Source organism: Myotis davidii, unplaced genomic scaffold, assembly GCF_000327345.1.
Source record: "Myotis davidii unplaced genomic scaffold, ASM32734v1 scaffold609, whole genome shotgun sequence".
NCBI classification, from domain to species: Eukaryota; Metazoa; Chordata; class Mammalia; order Chiroptera; family Vespertilionidae; genus Myotis; species Myotis davidii.
Genome location: NW_006300164.1, coordinates 12,734 through 20,656, shown reverse-complemented (window position 1 = coordinate 20,656; position 7,923 = coordinate 12,734).

Sequence of the window (7,923 nt, the reverse complement as noted above, 5' to 3'; positions counted from 1 at the left end):
AAGTTTCTTGTTTTATGTTTACAGTTTCTTATGTGACTTTTGGTAAAAATCTCATTTCTATGTTGCTCTGCTGATTTTAATCTTATGTATTGTCTATGTTTGTACATTCTATTGTACATTCTGTGTTCCATGATCAGGGCTAGTTTGTTATTTGTGTTCTATGGTTCCTATTGTATTGCTCCACTGTGAAGCTATAAGTCCAAACTGGCAGGAGGTTTTTGTATTGTATGTCGTAGGTCAAGGTTGTGTAGCTTAAGCATGATTGTTGTTAGGTATGGTGATGAACGACCTGCCTGGCAGTTTGAAGTGTTTGTGGTTGCCTAGGCCGCCTAAGATTTTTGGATAAAGAGGCTGCCTGCATTGTTTGCAGGAGAATATTTGAAATCTTTGTGGTTGCATGGGTCGCCTAAGATTTTTAGATAAGGAGGCTGCGTGCATTGTTTACAGCGGTATTTCTTTAAGTGATAGTTTTCCTTTTAGGCTTTGTGGTGGTCTTCCTTGGGACTGCCCTGCGTCGGTGGGTTTTTAGGGGTGTAGGCTTCGGTCGTTTCTCTGGTGGGTAGACCCCTGAGACTGTGGGCCTAGCAAGCCCTAAAGCTATTGCTAAAGTTTTAGTCTGAGTTCCTCCTAAGTGGCATGGTGTATTTCTGTCCCATGAGGTGGTTGTAGTGATTTTCTTTCCTTCCGTAGTCCCATTCATTCCTAACTGTAGGGATGCTACAAAGAGAAGAAAAAATAGAGAGAGAAACCTAGCCATAGATACCCAGCTGGGGAAACCACCTTTCCCGGGAAGGTGGCTGTGGCCAGAACACATATTGCTAAGAAGGGGAGCAAATGTATCGAAAACAGGATGCCTAGACGCCTGGTCCCTTGGAAGATATGCTGTGCAGATGTTTCTTCCCTGCGGCGACTGTGTGAAGCAGCAAGGATGGCACGGCTTGCGGCAGACTTGTAGTGATGCCACACCTGCCAGTTGCTGTGCTGATGGAAAGAGGCCAGGCTTGATGCTGAAAGCAACCTTAGACACCAGCAATGTAAAGCTGGTCATCACCGTATGATGTCGTGTACCCAGCCAGGGCCGCCTTGTGTTTGTAGTCAAGAGGTCATGCAAATAGCAGCACACAGGTCAGCGAGTGAGGCTCAATGAATGAATCTTGAGGCATGAAGCAAGAAGTCCCCTTGATTCCTGGTAAGGGCACGCACATCAGGTGATTGATTTTTTGTCTGTGACATCCATGTTTCTCCTTCTCTCCCTGTCCCTGTCCCTATCCCTGTGTGTCTCAGATCCATAACAAATTCAAAGTAAAATTGGAAAGTGTCGATTGTCCTCGTAGTCTCCCCCCAAAAGGTATCCGATTTTAGTGCAACCACCCACCCCTTTTCTTCCTTAGTGATAGTGAGAATTCTGGTTCCTGAATGTTCACACTATCATCTCACATGAAACCCTGTGAACACACATCCACACAAAGAGCTGAGCATCCCATCCTGGAGAATTTTCCAGTTCCGTGCAAAGGAAGTGAGATTCCTTGCATTGGAAATGGAAAGAAATGGCAGAGAAAGCTGTGCATGAAGATGAAGGGTAATCATTGCAACCTGGAAAAGATGTATGGAAGAAATGAAGGTGTGATGATTGTGTATGTGGATCCTGTATGTGGAGGTTTGGGGACGGGGGACAGCAACATTTGTCATGTGAATGAGGACTTGATTGTGCAAAGCTTTCATTGCCCCCCCCTGAGAGATACTCAGCAGAGGTGGTGAGCCACTTGGAAATGTGTGGTCTTCCAATGCGAGGCTGGCGGGGTGTGTGTGTGTGTGTGTGTGTGTGTGCCTCCCGACCTGGGTGAGAAAACCCAGCTCCCACCGTGCACAGGGGGCCCCTGCCTGTGCGTCATCAGCTCCATGAGTCAGGGCTGGCTCCTCCCGAGTCAGCTGAGACTCAGAGAAAACTATTCCAAGCGTCAGCTTTCACCTGGTCCCAAGGTGTGTGAGGATTGGGTCGATGTGGGAAAAGGCGAGTGTGTTGCTGTGGCTGAATGGTTGGTTCTGAGTGTTTCAGGTGACCCACCCAAGCCCTCAATGATTTTAGGCAAAGAGGTTCCCATGGCAATGCCATCGTTTTATTTAAGGACTCCCTGCATATGAGCGTTTCACATCCCATTTGATGCAGTTTCCTTTGTCATCTGCAAAGAAACCCTCCCCAGAAGCAGCTGGTCCGAAGACTTGCCAGTGCTGGGATCAGCTGTGAGAGTTGTGGGGAATGCTGAAGTCTGCAACAGAACAGAGAGGGTGATCAGGTGCCTTAGGGGATATTGTCGAAAGGGGTAGATGTCTGTGTTTAAGAGCAGGTGAGTGGATCCCTCATTTGTTGCACAGCCTCCAAAGGTGGTGTTGTTGTGTCAGTGGCCAGTGAGAGCCATGAGATCCTGGGTGAGAGGGAGTGTATCAGACCATGAGCTACGCAGACCCTGGTCCATGTGGACTCGGCTCCCCTGGTGTTGGAGCAGGCCTAGGTGTCTGCACCTGGATTTATCTCAGTAGCACAGACAGACAGACGGACGGACAGACAGAGACACAAGGGCTCTCATAGAGGTTCCTGATGAGGAATTTTCCTAATAGTGTTATGCTGTTGTCCATATTTCAATTCCAAGGAGCGTGTGGCCATTCGGAATGACCTTTAGAGACGGAAAGACCCAATGTTGTTATTGTTCCCTTTTTTGTATCATCTGTTTCCAAAACAGAGTGAAAAGAAGAAGATACCGAGGATGAACCCATGTTCTGAGTGTGAAGGATGTGTTGAGCTTCAGCAGTATCTGCCACACCCAGTTGCTGAGTTTGGCTTTGGAAGTGTGCTGGCTTGAGAAAGTTCATGAATGAATAAGGACGGGTTTTGGCGTCAGCACTCTGTAGTGAACCAGACAGCAAGGAACCTATGATGCAGGAGGGCGCTCAGTTAGTTTCCAGGCCACGTCAGTGCAGCGGCGTGTGAGGAACCCTTGTCAGTGCTGGGAGGGCAGTGGTGCAGACCTAGAGCCTTGAGTTCATTCTGTCCCAGGATGGCATGACGGCTGCCCTGGACAGTGTCGCTGCAATGGGGTCTCTGTTTTGGTCACAGTGCCATGGCTTTAGCTGGCAGGTCAGCAGCACCGGCAGAGGCACAAGGTGTTCCTGGAATGTCCCAGTGAAGCTTCCATTTGATTTGCAAAAGAGTGGTGGTGAAATGGGCGAGTGAAGCCGTGTGACAGTGGAAATGCCAAGTGTGCCATGTTCCCCCTGTTCCAGGTTCTTCCATGTGAATGTGGAGCCTCACAGGACCCGCGCTCACGCCGTCGTCCTCCTGTTGGTCTCCCATGCTTCGTTTGTGTTCGTCAGAGAGTGCTTCTTGGCTGCTGTTTAGATGTTGCCTTTTTCATGTTGTGAATTATTTGTCATTGAATTCTCAAAAACACTGAGACCTCCTGTATGTATTGATGTATGTATCTCTCTTTGTCCTTTTCCCTGTTTCAGCCTTTGAAGAAGATGGTGGGGAGAGCTTGGAAGTTCCCGATTTTTTAAAAAGCATACGTTATTGATTTTTTACCTAGAGGAAGGGAGATGGCTAGAGAGGCAGAAACATGGATGAGAGAGAAACATCCATGAGCTGCCTCCTTTGCATCCCCTACTGGGTATATGTCCGCAAGCAAGGTCCGTGCCCCTGATGGCTCACCGGTTAGAGTGTCAGCTGGGTGTGAGGCTGAGAGTGAGGTTATCCACGCTTGCAGGATGTTCGGAGAGCCCCCTCCCCCACAGGTGTGATGCGGGAGGTGCCAGAGTGTCCTGGAGGAGTGCCGGTGCCCCAGGTGTTGCTGCTGGGGCTTGGCTCCCCTTTGTTGGTGTGAGTTTTGTTTCTGAGGCGGGAGCCACGGCCCCCCCGTCTGTGTGTCCTGTGTGTTGTGTGCTGAGCCGTTTTGTGTGTCCCATTGCCCAGGCTGAGTGAAGGTTGTAAAAATGACGTGTTTTAGATGTCACCCTATGTCCCCGTGACTCGTATTGGGGCTGTGATCCCAGGTGCAGTGTGGGTGTTTGTGGGGTTTTGCTGTCTCCTCCCCATTGTCTGTGAAGTCATTGAAGACGAAAGGGTGGAAAAATGTGAGGCTATTTTAAGGTTTGAAGTTTGGCAAGAGTGCAGACTGAGCTTGTGGATGTGAAAGTTGTATTGAGCTGGGAAAGGTGTGAATGTAGAGGAGCAGAGGTTTTTCAGTTTGCTGTGAAACTGTTGTTTAAGTTGGGAATGAAGCTGTAGTTGTCCCCCATGTGTTCCTAAGATATGTGCATGGTGATACCTGGGTTTAGGAGGGGAATGTGATCCTCAAGGAAGGCGTCAGGTGTAGGTGTGAAGGCTGTCAAGAGGAGCCTGTGGAGCACCCACAGCTGTGCATGTGCTGTTGTTTTTAGAAATTGTGTAACCTGCCAAGTGTGGTGCACTTTTCGTAAAGATGATCCCGGTTCCCCATGTCCTAAAAGGTTTGCATTGGAACTCCCTAAGTGCTTTTTGCATGAATTGTATGTCAGTGATGGAACAGCATAGAAGTTTTAGTAAATGATCGGAAAGCATCCATGGATTGTGTCTGATGAGGAAGATGTCTCCTTAGATCCTTTTTTGTGTACATGCCTGGTAAAGAAGTGGTTTGGGGACTCGTAGAAACAGCAGGTGGGAGAAAGATGGCAAGCAGTGTGAATGTTTCCCAACTGGAGAGGCGGGGTGGGCGTTCCTGAGCCTTTGCTGTGGGAGGACTTTTCAGGAGCGTGTGGTGCAAGCTGGAGAGCAGCCTTGTGAGCGCAGCAGTTCCCTGTGAGTGTCCTGAGCGGCGCAGTCCCCTCCAGTCTCTGTGGAAGGAGAGCCTAGGCGTGTGGCTTGTTGTCCCAGCAATGAATGTTGTAAGGTAGGAACGAGGGATGTGTCCGTGCGGGCATGGTCATTGGTTAGAGTGTCTGGCTGCATGTGGAAGGTTCCCGTGTGTGATTGGCAGCGAAGGGCATTGTGGGATTGGGGTTTGCTCCCCTGTGAGTGCAGGAGGCAAGCCATTTGGACGTCTCTCCCTGCAGTGGATGTTTCTATGTGTTTTTTGTGTTTCATCTCTCCCTTCCATGGTTTCTGAAAGAGGAAAGAAGAAAATATCCTTGTGTGAGGATTAACCTCCCCCCGCAAAAAAGGGGGTCAGTGCGTGAATGATATAATTTCTAGAAAGAAGACCCCGAGAGTTGTTGTTGAAATGAAAAAATGCTGTCAATGTTGTAGCCAGGGTCCGTTCCATTCCAGGAAGGGACCCAAAGGTTAGGATTCCCCTCTGTGCTTACTTGTGGTATTGTGCGTGGAGGGGCCTATTTTGATACGATCTATTTTGTGCTCAGCACTTTCCAAGAGTTTTTATTTTCTTTCGACTGCCAAGAGAGCAGGTTGGAGGAGCCACCGTGAAAGGACACTGCCTGTGTGGCCAAGCGATCCTGTGCTGCTCTTTTGTGGCCATTGCAGGAAAACACAGTGTGCTTCTGTCCTTGGTGCTGAAATGTCAGGTCCCAGCCAATGTCTCCCGAAAAAAGGCCAGGAAGAAATGGCAGAAAGTCTTGGATGCTGTCCAGGGCGTCCGTGATTCCGTGGTTGAATGGAGTGAAGTGACCTGTTTGTGCCCAGGCAGGCCTGCAGAGGGAGGCCTTCGAGAGCGCTGCACTGGCCTGGTGAGCCGGTGCGTTGAGGATGTGAGTTGGTCCCCTGTCAGCAGGCATTGTTGAGGCAATGAGTCATTTCCCAGGAGTCCAAGATTGTGGAGCCTGCAGTCCGTCCTTGGAGTCTCAGGGGTTTGGAGAGAACATGTCATTTACGCGATGGTCAGTGAGAGGCGGCCGTTGTTGAGGCCCTCAGTGACCCGGAGGCCACTGTGGTTGATGCAGGCATTTTTTTGGACCATGAATGACTGAGGAAGCAGGCAGCTATTGACCTGGATGCTGCCATTGTTTAAGCAGTTATTTAGTACTGGGGAGGCAAGGTTGTCCATGTTGAGTCCGTCCGTCCATACTGTGGAGTCTGCTGTTTTGGGGGCAGTCAATCCCGGGGCGGCTGTCATTGTTTTGGGTGCAGCCAGATGCAGTGCTTTTTTCTAATGGGGACGTATTCGTACCAGTGAAAAAGATTGTGGTGAATGGCTTGTTGCAGAAAGAATGTTTTTATTTTGCTAGACAGTTATTTTTATTATTTTAGAAAGGAAGAAAGAAAGAGAGAGAGAGAGGAAGAAGGAGAGAGAGGGAGGGGAAGGGAGGGAGGGGGGGGGAGAGAGAGAGAGAGAGAGAGAGATCTGTGCTGAGAGAGAATCCTTGATGAGAGAGAATTCCCTGAAGTCACTGTTCTGGCGTGGGTTGTGCACTCCTTGCAGCCTTTTGAAGGGGTGTCCTGGAGATGGGTGCACTGAGGTTCCCTGTCAGGTGCTGCTGACCGTGTCCAGGCTGCTGATTTTGTGGCCTTTAGAAAGAAAGCAGAAAGTGTTGGGTTGTAGCAGGTATATGTTTGAAGCTGATGGTGTAAGCAGCGAGCACCATGGGCTACTGCTCCTTTTCCCTGTTCAAGGTATCTATTTGAAACCATTCCCAGCCACCATAAGTGGAAATAAACATGGTTTCTTGTGCCTGTTTTCAGCACATGGCATCCCTAGGCATTCCCGTGGAAGTGCCGATGCGATAAATCAGGATTGCTGTGTAATTTTCCCCATCCTAAACGTGAATGTGCTGAGCATCCAGCAGTGCGTCATGGTTCATGAATGTTGTGAATCCTTTGCGGTTGAAATGCCGAATTCAGTGTGTTTGAAATGAGCTGAGGAAAGAGAAGCGATGTTTTGTGAAAGTGAAAGGTTTGTATGCAATTGTTTTTCTTGCAGTCCTTGTGCGACCATGACGCTCCACAAATCAGACTTTTTTAAAAACGACACGCATTCGTCATGAAAATATGTTCCTTGCAATGGAAGTATGGAGGTAGGAGAGCATAGTAGTCTTGTTAAGTTCCTCCCAGGAAGCGGTGTGAGAACCCATGTGTTTTTGTCCGTGTTGCCTAGAGGATTTCAGTTGGAAAGGCTTGTCCGTGCTTGCCCAGCAGGTGGAGCCAAGTCCTAGCTGATGATAAATATTTGTGTTGGTGTGGAATAGCGAGATTTGGTTGTCATCCATGATGTGAGGCTACTGAGTGGGCCGTGAGGCTAGAGCTGCCCGTTTGGAGCTGGTGTCCGAGAGGGGGGGATCCTGTGGACGGCCAATGTTTGTCCTGGAAGCCCTTATGCTTTGTGGTCTGGAACGGAAGAATGAGTCCAGGGACAGAAAGTGTAGTAGCAAGTCTGTGGATTTGTGGAAGAACAAGTGCAGACTGCCACGTAAGGAGGGTGAAAAGGGTCCCAGTGGGTTCCTTTCCCTGTGGCGATCCTGGTGGGTGATATTCCCTGTGATTGCTCCGTACTCCCCTTGGGGTTGGTTCCCCTAGTAACTCCTGTTTTGCAAGGTTGACCCTCACCTGCCAGGGCTGTCCCCCCCTCATTCCCTGTGGGCGTTGTTTTGCATCTGAATGAAAGGCTTCCTTGTATGTATTTTGTAAATCTTGACCTTCGTGGTCTATTTGCATTTCCTTTGTGTTATGGAAATACAAGTGTTGCTCCGTAGTCTTGTGGAGATGTGAGTGCCCCTGGCTTGTTTTTGTTGTGGAAATGTCCCTTCTCCCAGTGTGCATCCCTTTTTTTCCCTCCTCGGAGCCCAATTGTCCAAAACGGCTAAGCCTGCCTTTATTTCCCCTGCAATATGTGTTTGAGTGTGAGCGCATCCCGGGCGAGCTGCTGTGAAGGAAAAAGTTGTTCCCATTTGGCATGTTCCCTGAGTCGCACAGTGAGCGTGTTTATTGTTTTGTATTTTCCCCCC